Raw genomic sequence first — 15,879 nt, 5'->3', positions numbered from 1 at the left:
CATTGCAACAAAACAGAATTGCACGATATTTGCAGGCATTTCCCCACCCACCCACTCCCATCCCCCCACCCCTGCAATGCCACTTCTGGCCATTCATGCCTTTTCCCCCAAGAATGCGAATACTGAGAATTTGCCCTTTCCCCTCTCCAAACATCAGAAATGTTTTACCTTTAACCCTTCCCATCACCCCCTCCCGACCAATACAACCATATGACCACACAAATTAGGAGCAGAAGTAGGCCATTCAGCCCATCGAACCTTCTCTGCCATTTACAAAGATCATGGCTGATCTGTTTCTGTTTCGAATTCCACACTCCCATCTACCCCCCTGCTAGTCTTTGATTCCCTTGCCTAACAAGAATCTATCTACCTCCGCCTTAAAATTATTCAATGGCCCCGCCTCCACCACCATCTGAGGCAGAGAATTCCGAAGTCACACAACCATCTGAAAGAAAAAAATTCTCCTCGTCTCTGTCCTCAAAGGGAGACCCATAATTTTAAAACAGTGCCCCCCAGTTCTGGACTCACCCAGAAGAGGAAACATCCTTTCTACATCTACCTTGTCAAGACCGTTCAGGATCTTATTTACTTCAATCAAGTCTCCCCTCACTCTTCTAGACTCCAGTGAAAAAAAGCCCAGTCTGTACAACCTTTCCTCATAAGACAACCCGCTCATTCCAGATATCAATCCAGTAAATCTCCACTGAACTGCCTCCAACACATTCACATCCTTCCTTAAATAAGGAGACCAAAACTGCACAGTATTCAAGATGTGGTCTCACCAATGCTATGTATAACTGAAGCATAATATCCTTACTTTTATTTTCAATTCCTCTCGTAATAAAGGATAACATTCCATTAGCCTTCTTTATTACTTACTGTACCTGCATACTAACCTTTTGTGACTCATGCATGAGAACACCTAGATCCCTCTGCACCTCGGAATTCTGCAATCGATCCCTGTTTAAGATATACTCTGCTTTTTTATTCTTCCTGCCATAGTGAACAACTTCACATTTCCCCACATTTCTAACACCTTCCCCACAACAGATGTCAAGCTAACTGGCCTATAGTTACCTGCTTTCTGCCTCCCCCTCCCCCTTCTTGAATAGAGGGGCTATATTTGCTATTTTCCTGTCTGATGGAACCTTTCAGAATCTGACAAATTTTGAAAAATGAACACCAACACATCTACTACCTCATTAGCCCCTCTTTTAAGACCCTCGGATGAAGCCCATCAGGACCCAGGGACTTGTCAGCCCGCAGCTCCATCAGTTTGGTCAGTACCGCTTCCCTGGTGATTGTAATATCACCAAGTTCCTCTCTTCCTCCACCTCCTGATCTACAGCTAATACTGGAATGTTTTTTGCATCCTCTATAGTGAAGACAGAAGCAAAATATTTGTTTATTTCATCTGCCATTTCCTAATTATCTACTATTAACTCCCCATTCTCACTCTCTAAAGAACCAACACTCACTTTACTTACTCTTTTCCTTTTTAAATACCTGTAGAAACTCTCGCTATCTGTTTTTACATTTCGAGCTAGCTTCCTCTCATACTCTAATTTATTTCTCCTGATTAACCTCTTAGTCATTCTCTGCCATTCTTGATATTCTGACCAATCATCTGACCTGCCACTCATCTTTGCACAATTATATGCTTTTTCCTTAAGTTTGATGCTTTCCTTAACTTCTTTAGTTAACCACGGATGGTAGGTCCTCCCCATAGAATTTGTCTTTATAATAGGGATATACTTATTCTGAGTTTTCTGAAATATCCCCTTAAATGTCTGCCACTACTTCTCTATTAATCTACCTTTAAGTCTAGTAACCCTGTTCACTTCAGCTAGTTCGCTTTCATGCCCACATAGTTGCTCTTATTTAAGTTTAAAATACTAGTCTTTGATCCATTCCTCTCTCTTTCAAACTGGATGAAAAATTCAGTCATATTGTGGTCACTGCTACCTCGAGTTGTCTTTACTCTGAGGTAATTAATTAATGCTGTCACGTTACACAACACAAAGTGTAATATAACCTGCTCTCTGGTTGGTTCCAAAATGTGCTGCTCTAAGAAACTATCTCAAAAGCCTTCGATGAACTCTTCATTCAGGCTACTATTGCCAATCTGATTTTTCCCTTTTATATGTAGATTAAAATCACTCATGATTATTGCCGTCCCTTTATCACAAGCATCCAATATTTCTTCTTGGATACTTCGTCCTACATTGTGATTAATGTTAGGGGCCTGTAGACCACTCCCACTAGGGACTTCTTTCCCCTACTGTTCCTCATCTCCACCCAAATCGATTCTACATCCTGATCTCCTGAACCAAGGTCATCTCTAACTATTGCTCCAATGCCATCCTTGATTAACAGTGCTATCCCTTCCCCTTTACCTAGCTTTCTATTCTTCTTGAATGTTATAGACCCCTCAATATTGAGGACCCAATCCTTGTCATCCTACAGCCATGTCTCTGTAATGGCTATCAGATCGTATTTATTTACATCAATGTGCACTATCAGTTCATCTACTTTGTTATGAATGCTGCATGCATTCAGATGCAGAGCCTTTAGTTTTGTCATTTTGTTATCTTTGTAACATCTAGTCTTGACTGTTGGTGTGTTATTAGACTTTTTTCTCTCTGTCCTTACTGCCAATTCTCTGACCTTCATTTCCCATATTACTATTCTGCTCACCTGCCTTGACTCTACCTCTTCATTTGTGATGTCTACCCAAGCTTGATATCTCACACCCCCTTGTTTAGTTTAAAGCCCTCTCTACTTCCCTAGTTATACGGTTTGCTCGAAGACTGGTCCCAGCATGGTTCAGGTGCAGACTGTCTCAATGGTACAGCCTCCACTTTCCCCAGTACTGGTGACAGTGCCCCATGAACTGAAACCCACTTCTCCCATACCAGTCTTTGAGCCACAAATTCACTTTACTAATCTGCAAATTGGTATGTGGCTCAGGTAATAATGGAGATTATTACCCTTGAGCTTCTGCTCTTCAATTTGTTTCCAAGCTCCTCATACTGTCTAAGCAGAATGTCTTTCCTCGTCCTACCTGTGTCATTGGTACCTACATGGACTGAGACAACTGGATCCTCCCTCCCCCACTTCAAGTTCCTGTCCATCCCTGAGCAGATGTCCCGAACCCTGGCACCGGGTAGACAACACAGCCTTCTGGACTCTCGCTCGCGGCTGCACAGAACAGTGTCAATCCCCCTCACTATACTATCCCCTACTACCACTACATTCCTTTTTGCTCCCCCCCACTTGAGTGGCTTCCTGTACCACACAGCATTGGCCATCCATCTTTCAGACCTCACTTTCATCCACACGGGTTGAGAGGACCTCAAACCTGTTTGACAATTGCAAAGTCTGAGGCTCCTCCATTACTGTCTGCTCAGTCCCTTTTACCTGCCTCACTCACTGGTCACATCCTCTTGTCGCTTATTGTAGACCAAATCAGATGACCCTGTTCTAAGAGGTGTGACTGTCCTCCAGAACAAAGTGTCCAGGTATTTCTCCCCCTCCCTTCTTTTTTTTTTTAGAATTAGAACATTACAGCGCAGTACAGGCCCTTCAGCCCTTGATGTTGCGCCGACCTGTGAAACCATCTGACCTACACTATTCCATTTTCATCCATATGTCTATCCAATGACCACTTAAATGCCCTTAAAGTTGGCGAGTCTACTACTGTTGCAGGCAGGACGTTCCATGCCCCTACTACTCTCTGAGTAAAGAAACTACCTCTGACATCTGTCCTATATCTATCACCCCTCAACTTAAAGCGATGTTCCCTCGTGTTTGCCATCACCATCCGAGGAAAAAGACTCTCACTATCCACCCTATCCAACCCTCTGATTATCTTATATGTCTCTATTAAGTCACCTCTCCTCCTCCTTCTCTCCAACGAAAACAACCTCAAGTCCCTCAGCCTTTCCTCGTAAGACCTTCCCTCCATACCAGGTAACATCCTAGTAAATCTCCTCTGCACCCTTTCCATAGCTTCCACATCCTTCCTATAATGCGGTGACCAGAACTGCACGCAATACTCCAGGTGCGGTCTCACCAGAGTTTTGTACAGCTGCAGCATGACCTCGTGGCTCCGAAACTCGATCCCCCCACTAATAAAAGCTAACACACCATATGCCTTCTTAACAGCCCTATTAACCTGGGTAGCAACCTTCAGGGATTTATGCACTGGACACCAAGATCTCTCTGTTCATCTACACTACCAAGAATCTTCCCATTAGCAGTTTGCAGTTTGGAGTTTGCAGTTTGGCCTCCAGATCAATAATCCTGATCTGGAATTCCTCCAGCTGCTTACACGTTCTGCAGATGTGTTTGCCTTGGCACCCAGGAGCTCCCACACACCACAGCTGTAACATAACACCTGTCCGCCATTTCTACTTATGCTATTAGTTAATTTACTTTAATTACTTTCTTAATTAACTTAGAATAATTCCTACATCTTGTAGAATTTACTGTGCTTATTAAATGCTAGTACTACCTACAATAAAAGTTATACTTTTCTTGATTACACAGGTATGTAGACTTTCCTACTGGTAATAGACCATATTGATGCTAGTAAAAGAGGGGAGGGAGGAACCATTTGGGACACAGCACAAGGCAGGAGGTCCCCCCTCCCCCACTCCCTGGTTCCCTTGGACTGGGCCACACCTGGGCAGGGCTGGCTCAAGGTGCAGGAAGCTGCTAGGCTGAGCTGTGGACTGGGAGGAGCGGGGGGGGGGTTTGACTGACAGGCCTGGGGAGGGGGATATCAGGGCAGGGACACACACTGCTCCCCCTTTTCCTCCTGGGATGTTTCACTGGATTCGTGTTGGTGAGCATTTTCTCCTTTTATTTTAGATTTCCAGCATCCGCTGTATTTTGCTTTTCTTTTATTGCAAGGCTGCTCACCGAACTGAGTTAAGAAAAACAGGTGGGTGAATTAAGAACCGGTTTGTATTGGGGTGGGTGTTGCATGTCAGCGTCTGGCCTCTTCTTGCAATACTGGAGTGGAGATGGAGGAGAAGCTGCTGGGTTTAATTCTGAGTAATTTTGAGCCCAGTCGAGTCCAGCAATTTCCAGTGTGAGACTGTCAAAGGAGGTGGATTCCAGGGGAGATGATGTTGCTGAACGAAAACCAGCCTCACAATGTAAAAGAGTATTGTTTTCGTAACAAGTATTTCCGTCGAGGCTTTTAATCAAGTTTACATATACAGATGTTGTTATTTCATTCCTGGGATATGGGTGTGACGAGGTTAATCAGAATTAAGCAATGCATGCAGAATTTAGAAATGTGAATCAAAAGGCAGCCCAGCAGGATAAATCAGGATGGGAGAAAGACAGACAAGCTGTTACAGGATTAGGGAGTAAAGGTTGATAGACAGGATCTGCACAGACTTTACAATAAAGCAATTAAACTATGGAATGCTCAGACTGAATGTGAAAACAAAGAATGAGAGACACAGGCTAGAAACATCTGGAGTGGGTGCAGATAAGGACTAATAATGATGTATTCATAAGTAGAAACAAGCTGGGAATTAAAAATACATTTCAGCTGAATTTAATGATCAGGTTTAGAATAGAATAGAACAAACATGCTGCTAGGGTGGAGGATAGGACAAGGGAGTGAAGGCTGGAGCTGAGGGCCTCGAGGCCATGTAATCAACCATGTCTGTGGAATGTTGGTATAAGGGGGAAACAGAGAGATAAAAGACAAACAGTTTACAACAGTTTGGAGCCATCTGGTATGGATATTGATAAGGTTGAGGAAGTGTGCTCATTGGAATGCGTAATCAATCACCATCGTTTTAATTAAAATTTATGATCAATCATCCCTGGTTGAACACACTGTATGATAAGAACGTCTGTGCTCCTGAATGTAAAGTTAGAGTATAACCTTGGAATACCCGAAGTAGTATCTCTCCCTGCGTACGCTTGAACAAATCGATTGAACCTGTACCTGAGTCTCCTCGTGTGGTGATTGTCCCACAACAGGCGTCATTGGCTAGATCAGCATATATTGCCAATCCCCAGTTGCCCATTGAGAAGGTGATGGTGGGCCTTCTTCTTGAACCGCTGCAGTCCGTGTGGTGAAGGTGCTCCCACAACGGTTCTCTCACAACAAGAGAGAATCTACTGGATGTTAGAAAAGTCAGGACGGATGGAATGTGACTTGGAGGGGAACTTGGAGGTGATGGTGTTCGCATACACCTGCTACCCTGGTCCTTCTAGTTGGTGGAAGCTGAGGGTTTGGGAGGTTCTGTCAAAGTTCTGGTCGAGTTGTACATATATAAAATCCCTCTCCTCTCCCTGCCCCTCCCACCTCTCCCTCCATTTCCTCCCATAGAGGGCAGAGCCTTGTGTAGGTCCAGACTGGGTGTCAGATTCCCTTCCCTGAAGGACATTACTGAACCAGTTGAGGTTGTACCTCAATCCAGCAGCTTTCATGGTCACTTTCTCCTCGTGCCGGCCCCATAAATTACCAAATTCATTCAGCTCCATTTCACAACCTACCATTGTGTTTTTGTGAGTTCTCTCACACTGTGTTTTTCTGTGTTAAATCAAATTCACAGGATTTTAGAAGGGGAGGAATTGCAGCTGTGAAATGCAGAGCAAACGTCAAATCAGGATCTGAAGGAGTCGTCCAATTTATTGTAACACGAATATCACTGGAATTTGAACATGAAAGGAAAAAGCAGGGATCACAGTGGGGAGAAACTGTACACGTGTTCTGTGTGTGGACGAAGTTTCAGCCGATCATCTGGCCTGTCGAAACACAAGTGCAGTCGCACTGGGAAGTAACCATGTAAATATGGGGACTATGGAAAAGGATTGAATTATCCAGTTGAGCTGGAAACTCATCCACGCAGTCACAACCTGGAGAGGCCATTCACCTGCTCGGAGAGTGGGAAAGATTCATCATCCCACCAACTGATATACCAACGTGTTCACACTGACGAGGGTGTTCTCACTACGGGACTAGTGTCAGGATCCTGTCTTTTTTTCGCTCTCTCTGGGAAATATGTGGTGTATCTTTAAGACAGCAAAGGATCAGTACTGCTTTAAGAACAAACAGGCCTCAGGAGTTACCGAGAAGGTGCATTTTGGTTGCCATTGGATACAGCCACTCAGACTGAGCATCGAGAGATACATTTGTTACAATATAATTTTTAACTGGCTTATAGTGAAAACAGACTGCTCTAATGAAGCACATAGACAGCTGTGTGTTAGCACCTGAAAGAAGTGCTCTCAGACCATTTCAATTGAAGGAAGAGACTTTAGTCTGTTTATTTATTATTCTCTCTCAAAATTCTAAAACGTCAAGCCAAAACAGAGATCTCTGATAATTTAAACTGAAAAAGGGAAGTTAGACTGTGACAATCTTTTATCCCTCAAAAATTCTAAAGCCAAATTGATTCATTAAAATGTGTTTGCAAGTTGTTAATTGTAGAACTTCATTGCTGGAAAAAGAAAGCAACAATTTCAACTTTTGGATTAGACTACGGACTGTTTTACTGTTGAAGAACCATTTTTGCCCATTGGATGGCTGTGAGGACTTCAAGCAACCTTGGACTGTTCCATATCCAGCAGGAGCGTAAATCTGCAAGGACTCTATTTTTTTCTATTTTAAATGTTGTTTATATCTTAGTAGTGTTTAAGAATTTAGTTTTTCTAATTAAACAATTAATTTTTTGATGTAAAGACACCTGGTTTGGTAGCCTCATTCGGGGGTTAATAGATGTACAATTTGGCTGGGTCTTTCTTTAATTTGAAAAGTTAAAAGTGATATGTTAGGCGATCTGTGGAGGGATGGGATTGAATTAACAGTGCATTTCTCCCACCACAATCAGAATCGTATATTTTGATTGGGGGCTTTGACTGGAGTGTCGGTCATAACACAAGGTTCAAGCGATCATTTGAGCTCACTGTACACTAGTGAACTCACACCAGAGAGAGGCCATTCACCTGCTCAGAGTGTGGGAAGAGTTTCACCACTTCATCCCAACTGCTGACGCACCAGTGAGTTCACACTGGGGAGAGGCTATTCACCTGTTCTGACTGTGGGAAGGGATTCACTACCCCAGCCGACCTTCTGAGACACCAGCGAGTTCACACTGGGAAGAGGCCGTTTACCTGCTCTGAGTTTGGAAAGGCATTCACCCAGTGATACAAACTGCTGCCACAACAGTGTGTTCACAAGTAGCTTGGATGAGAGCTTTCTACCAAATAGCGGATTTCTGACATTGGGGTTTGAGGCTTCTCCCTTTCCGACCTTAACCAAAATTCTGGCTTTACAAAAGAATTAAAACTGCCTGTTCACCAACAGTTATGAATTTTTTTGAAACCCGGCCATCTACAAAGTTCCCAGAGGTCTTTTTGTGTGTTTTTAAGTCGTCTTTATTTTTTATAGTCTTCCACCTTGGTGGAAATGAATTCAACCATGAAAGCGAATGGGTGGAAATGCATACTCCTTCACAACTTCAGTGTTCTGTAAATGGCCAAAAAGGTGTGTGTATTCACAGACCAATTCCCAATTCCCAATCTTAGCAATGCACCAAGATTACTCAGGCAGCACCTTCGAAACCCACGACCTCTACCACCTAGAATGACAAGGGCAGCAGATGCATGGGAACACCACCACCTGCAAGTTCCCCTCTAAGCCACTCAACATCCTGACTTGGACTTATATTGCCATTCCTTCACTGTCACTGGGTGAAAATCCTGGAATTCCCTTCCTAATTGTTCTCTTCTCTCTCTTTGGCCTCCTTGTCTCGAGAGACAATGGGCAAGTGCCTGGAGGTGGTCAGTGGTTTGTGAAGCAGCACCCGGAATGGCTATAAAGGCCAATTATAGAGTGAGAGACTCTCCCACAGGCGCTACAGATAAAATTGGTTGTTGGGGCTGTTACACAGTTGGCTCTCTCCTTGCGCTTCTGTCTTTTTTCCTGCCAACAACTAAGTCTCTTCGACTCGCCATTCTTTAGCCCCGCCTTTATGGCTGTCCGCCAGCTCTGGTGATCACTGGCAACTGACTCCCGCGACTTGTGATCAATGTCACAGGACTTCATTTCGCGTTTGCAGACGTCTTTAAAGCGGAGACATGGACGGCCAGTAGGTCTGATACCAGTGACAAGCTCACTGTACAATGTGTCTTTGGGGATCCTGCTATCTTCCATGCGGCTCACATGGCCAAGCCATCTCAAGCGTCGCTGGCTCAGTAGGGTGTATCAGCTGTGGATGTTGACCACCTCGAGGACTTCTGTGTTGGAGATACAGTCCTGCCACCTGATGCCAAGGATTCTCCGGAGGCAGCGAAGATGGAATGAATTGAGATGTCGCTCTTGGCTGACATACATTGTCCAGGCCTCGCTGCCATCGAGCAAGGTACTGAGGACACAGGCTTGATACACTCGGACTTTTGTGTTCCGTGTCAGTGCGCCATTTTCCCACACTCTCTTGGCCAGTCTGGACATAGCAGCAGACGCCTTTCCCATGCGCTTGTTGATTCCTGCATCAAGAGACAGGTTACTGGTGATAGTTGAGCCTAGGTAGGTGAACTCTTGAACCACTTCCAGAGCGCGGTCGCCAATATTAATGGATGGAGCATTTCTGACGTCCTGTCCCATGATGTTTGTTTTCTTGAGGCTGATGGTTAGGCCAAATTCATTGCAGGCAGCCGCAATCCTGTCGATGAGTCTCTGCAGACACTCTTCAGTGTGAGATGTTAATGCAGCATCGTCAGCAAAGAGGAGTTCCCTGATGAGGACTTTCCATACTTTGGTCTTCGCCCTAAGACGGGCAAGGTTGAACAACCTGCCACCTGATCTTGTGTGGAGGAAAATTCCTTCTTCTGAAGACTTGAACGCATGTGAGGGCAGCAGGGAGAAGAAAATCCCAAACAGTGTCGGTGCAAGAACACAGCCCTGTTTCACACCACTCAGGATAGGAAAGGGGTCTGATGAGGCATCGCTATGCTGAATTGTGCCTTTCATATTGTCATGGAATGAGGTGATGATGCTCAGTAGCTTTGGTGGACATCCGATCTTTGCTCGCAGCCTGAAGAGACCACGTCTGCTGACGAGGTCAAAGGCTTTGGTGAGATCAATGAAAGCAACGTAGAGGGGCATCTGTTGTTCGTGGCATTTCTCCTGTAGCTGGCAAAGGGAGAACAGCATGTCAATGGTGGATCTCTCTGCTCGGAAGCCACACTGTGGCTCAGGATAGACACGCACAGCCAGCTTCTGCAGTCTGTTTAAAATGACTTGAGTGAAGACTTTCCCCACCATGCTGAGCAGGGAGATTCCATGGTAGTTGTTACAGTCACCCTTGTTCTTATAGAGGGTGATGATATTGGCATCGTGCATGTCCTGTGGTACTGCTCCCTCATCCCAGCACAGGCAAAGCAGTTCATGGAGTGCTGAAAGTATAGCAGGCTTGGCACTCTTGATTATTTCAGGGGTAATGCCGTCCTTCCCAGGGGCTTTTCCACTGGCTAGACAATCAATGGAAGCACTGAGTTCCGATTTTGTTGGCTGTTCGTCCAGCTCATCCATGACTGGCAGAGACTGGGCTGCATTGAGGGCAGTCTCAGTGACAACATTCTCCCTGGAGTACAGTTCTAGGTAGTGCTCCACCCAACGGTCCATTTGCTTGTGTTGGTCAGTGATTGTTTCCTCTGATTTAGATTTGAGGGGGGGGGGGGGGGGCGATCTTCCTGATGGTTGGCCTAAAAGCTCTCTTAATGCCATCATACATTCCTCTGATGTTTCCGGTGTCGGAGGCCAGCTGAATACGACTGCATAGGTGTTGCCAGTAGTCATTTGCACAGCTCCTGGCTGTTCTTTGTGCAGCGCTTCTGGCTACTTTCAGTGCTATGGATGTTAACTCACTGGGGGCTTTCTTGTAGTTCAGCAGTGCAATGCGCTCAGCGGCTATGACAAGTTCCAGCTCTTCAAAGTGAGATTGAAACCAGTCTGCATTCTGCTTCTCACGTTTGCCAAAGGTGAGTTATGGATGGTGTCTCTGATGTGGGCCCACTTGGTCTCTGCATCCGCTGTAGGAGTGTTTTGAAGGGCTTTTTCAAGTGAATTTGGAAACTTATGTAACAGTTGTGAATATGAAATTCTGTTAGTGTTGATGGAGCTTCTTTGGTTTGAGTCTAATTTTGCTGCACACCAGGGAGTGGTCAGTGTCACAGTGTGATTTGGACACTGTTTATGGAGGCTCGCCTTGTTACGATGAGGTCCAGCTGGTGCCAACGACGTGATCTTCCTAATAGCACTGTGAGTGTAACTACCCCACATGGACTGCAGCAGTTCAAGAAGGCAGTTCACCACCACTTTCTGAAGGGAAAATAGGGATGGGCAATAAATGCTGGCCTGGCCAGCGATGCCCACATCCCATGAAATGAATTAGCAGAGACCACCTAAGAACTGATACAGCTCATTTAACATGGTTTAAAATTAATGGTGCAGGATCAGTAGCTGGCAAGTGGCTGGTCTGCAGCAAAGACCCTGGTCTGTCAATAGGAATTTGAAACTTGCTTCCATTTACACAGCAGTGTGTGTCTGAAGTAATTTCTGAAAACCCTGCACAAACTGATTACTGTCTGTGAATATCCTGCAGTGAGCATGAACTGTATAAGCTGAATATGTCCTGTGCTTTGCAGTAACTGAAGTGATCTGGAATTTTCACTTATCGGTTTGCTCAGGTGTATGGCTGAATTCCATTCATTGTTCATCTCCACTTTCACTGTCAAACAGTAGACAGTGTGAAGCCGTCTTTTACACCACAGTGATGCAAGGCAAGGAGTATAACTCTGGCCATCTTTCTTCAATGTGTGGTTTGGGATTGTTTAAGATTATCTGGAAAAGGCTGTCCTGCACCACAATTCCCCCACGAGAAGCCCATAGACCGTAAAGAGGGAACAGATTTAAAAAGCGAGAGGGGCTATTAGGTGCTGAGATCTTGCCCATTGTCATGTTAATCCAGATACCATGGCTGCTTTGACCAGAGACATTCCAGGGAGCTGCTTTTTGATGATCTATGCATTTATCCATACAAGGTCATTGTTGAGAACATTTGCTGCATCTTTCAGCTAATCTACAGGAGGACAGTGACAGGACCAGGCCCCAGTCTGTCCAGAAGCTGCTAAACTCTTTTTAAAACTGCCAGTATGGTGCTAATTCCTTATCATTGTCCCAGGTTTTATCTTTACACATCTCTTCTCTCTCTTTGGCCTCCTTGCCTGGAGAGACAATGGGTAAGCGGCTAGAGGGGGTCAGTGGTTTGTGGAGCAGTACCTGGAGTGGCTAGAAAGGCCAATTCTAGACTGACAGAGTCTTCCACGGACGCGGCAGATAAAATTGTCTGTCATCAGACCTTTGAGAAGGGTGTGAGAAGGGGTGAGGTTGGTTTTCTACACAGGCTGGGAGCTGGGCAGTTACTAAACACTGGAGACACCTCCCCCCCCCACCCACCAGAGTCTGTCTCCCTCCCTCTGTTTTTAACTTGTCATTTCAATCTCTCCCTCATTTTCTCTCTGTGTCTCACCATTAGTTTCTTGCAGCTCCACTTTCTTCACATTGAAAGCTAGTGAGAATACATGCACAGTTTGACATCGAAGCAACATGTACAAGATTGGAAGGAGAGTGTGACTGTGGATAATTGCTAATGGGAACAACTCTTGCACATTCCTGCATTCAGTATCTGGAAGAAGCAGGAAGATGAGATTCCTGTGCTGATTTATCCTGTTATCTGCAGAATCCATCGCTTCTCAAATGTCCTGCATCTTTCATTCCCACTCCCTGCTTTCCAGAGACAGCTGGGTGTCGATATATTCACAATCAAGCAGCTAGGTTACCTGGGATCTGGAGGAGCAGAGGGAGCTGGAGGAAAAGCAGTGACAGAAGCAGATAACACATGGAACTGGCAGAATTTGATATGTCTAAGTTACTTCTATTAATGTATGATAGCCGGGAGTTCCCTTTGCACGTTTCACAGGAGCCACATTGACTGGTGCATTTTGGAAAGCGAAACCTGTACATCTGCAGCTTTATGCTCATGGCAACACACTCGGTGCTGTCATTGCCTGGACAAGTCTTCTCTGCTCTAGGTAAACATTCAATATTTTTTTAAAACGAGAAACAAGTTTGTGGCGAAAGCATCCTGAAGTGAAGAAATAGCAAAAGCAGCGAGGACCAGCTAACCTGCAGTGAAGTCTAGTAGATTCTTAGTGGTCTAGCAGTCACAAATTGGTGCCTTGTCCGCCCGCAGACCGGGTTACATTCCCGGTAGGAACTGTCACAAACAAAATGCATTCCTTGCTGCATAAAAGCAAATAAATCTCAGCAGGTCTGGCAGCACCTGTGGAGGGTCAATGAGGCTGGCGCACTTCATCTAGTCAACATAGATTTTAGCAAGGCTTTTGACAAGGTGTAACATGGAAGACTGGTCAGCAAATTAAAAGCTTCCCTGATGTAAGGGGATCTGGTAATTTGGATCCAAAATTGGGTCTGGTTCAGGAAGCAAAGGGCAATGGCTGAGGGGGCATATTTGTGACTTTTAGGCTGTTCCCTGTGGTGTTCCAACATCTGGAGGAGCCTAAATTTGGGAGTCCCATCCTGTTTCTTAGTGGGAACATATTTGTTCTGAACCCTTTTAGCTCCTCCTTGAATGCCTCCCACTGCTCTGACACCGGTTTACCTTCAAGTTGCTGTTTCGAGTCCACTTTTATCAAATCTCTGCTTAGTAAAATTGACCTTCTCACAATTTAAAATGTTTACTCTTGGTCTATATTTATCCTTTTATAACTATGCTAAATCTAACTGAATTACAATCACTGCCACTAAAATGCTCTCCCACTGATATCCCCTTCCACCTGCTCGGGTTATAATCTAAAACTACGTCTAGAACTGCCCCTTCTCTTATTGGGTTTGATACACATCGGCTAAAAATTGTCCTGAATGCACATTGGCTAAAAATTGTCCTGAATGCACTTTAGGAATTTTGCTCCATTTATATACTTTATGCACTTCAGAATTATACATTAATATGGAATCTTAATTTCCACATTCATAAATATTGGAGTTTTTTGATACAGATATAAAGCAATGTCACTGAGCAGCACGTAAGGAAATCAGTATTAAATTAAGACCACAATTATCACTGTGTAGCGTGAGGGCACTTTATGATGAAACAGTCTCTGCTCATCAGTGCGAAAGATAAGGCTGAAGCATTTGCAACAATCTTCAGCCAGCAGTGCCGAGTTGATGATCCATCTCGGCCTCCTCCTGAAGTCCCCAGCATCACAGATGCCAGACTTCAGCTAATTCGATTCACTCCGCGTGATATCAAGAAACGACTGAAGGCACTGGATACTGCAAAAGCTATGGGCCCCGACAATATTCCAGCAATAGTACTGAAGACCTGTGCTCCAGAACTTGCCGCGCCCCTAGCCAAGCTGTTCCAGTACAGCTACAACACTGGCATCTACCCTGAAATATGGAAAATTGCCCAGGTATGTCCTGTACACAAAAAGCAGGACAAGTCCAACCCGGCCAATTACCGCCCCATCAGCCTACTCTCAATCATCAGTAAAGTGATGGAAGGTGTCATCAATAGTGCCATCAAGCGGCACTTGCTTAGCAATAACCTTTTCAGCGAACTCAGTTTGGGTTCCGCCAGGGCCACTCAGCTCCTGGCCTTGTTACAGCATTGGTTCAAACATGGACAAAAGAGCTGAACTCAAGAGGTGAGGTGAGAGTGACTGCCCTCGACATCAAGGCAGCATTTGACCGAGTATGGCATCAAGGAGCCCTAGCAAAACTGAGGTCAATGGGAATCAGGGGAAAACCCTCCACTGGCTGGAGTCATACCTAGCGCAAAGAAAGATGGTTGTGGTTGTTGTAGGTCAATCATCTGAGCTCCAGGACATCACTGCAGGAGTTCCTCAGGGTAGTGTCCTAGGCCTAACTATCTTCAGCTGCTTCATCAATGACCTTCCATCAATCATAAGGTCAGAAGTGGGGATGTTCACTGATGATTGCACAATGTTCAGCACCATTCGTGACTCCTCAGATACTGAAGCAGTCCGTGTAAAAATGCAGCAAGACCTGGACAATATCCAGGCTTGGCTGATAACTGGCAAATAACATTCGCACCACACAAGTGCCAGGCAATGACCATCTCCCCTTGACATTCAACGGCATTACCATCGCTGAATTGTCCACTATCAACAGCCTAGGGGCTACCATTGACCAGAAAGTGAACTGGAGTAGCCATATAAATACTGTGGCTGCAAGAGCAGGTCAGAGGCTAGGAATCCTGAGGCGAGTAACTCACCTCCTGACTCCCCAAAGCCTGTCCACCATCTACAAGGCACAAGCCAGGAGTGTGATGGAATACTCTCCACTTGCCTGGATGGGTGCAGCTCCAACAACACTCAAGACGCTAAACACCACCAGGACAATGCAGCCCGCTCGATTGGCACACCATCTACAAACATTCAATCCTCCACCACCAACGCACAGTGGCAGCAGTGTGTACCATCTACAAGATGCACTGCAGCAATATATCAAGGCTCCTTAGCCAGCACCTTCCAAACCAGTGACCTCTACCAACTAGAAGGACAAGGGCAGTAAATACATGGGAACACCACCACCTGCAAGTTCTCCTCCAAGTCACACACCATCCTGACTTGGAACTATATCGGCGTTCCTCCACTGTCGCTGGGTCAAAATCCTGGAACTCCCTTCCTAACAGCACTGTGGGATTGTACCTACCTCAAATGGACTGCAGCGGTTCAAGAAGGCAGGTCACCACCACCTTCTCAAGGGCAATTAGGGATGGACAATAAATGCTGGCA

General features: G+C 45.2%; 1 pseudogene; it reads right to left on the bottom strand.

Moving 5' to 3' along the window:
- The window catches only part of LOC137349173 (zinc finger protein 850-like), a 54,987-nt pseudogene that overhangs the window by 28,774 nt on the left and 10,334 nt on the right, over nucleotides 1-15,879 (bottom strand).

Source organism: Heterodontus francisci, chromosome 34 (assembly GCF_036365525.1).
Source record: "Heterodontus francisci isolate sHetFra1 chromosome 34, sHetFra1.hap1, whole genome shotgun sequence".
Lineage (NCBI taxonomy): Eukaryota > Metazoa > Chordata > Chondrichthyes > Heterodontiformes > Heterodontidae > Heterodontus > Heterodontus francisci.
This window is presented reverse-complemented; position numbering and strand designations above follow the sequence as displayed.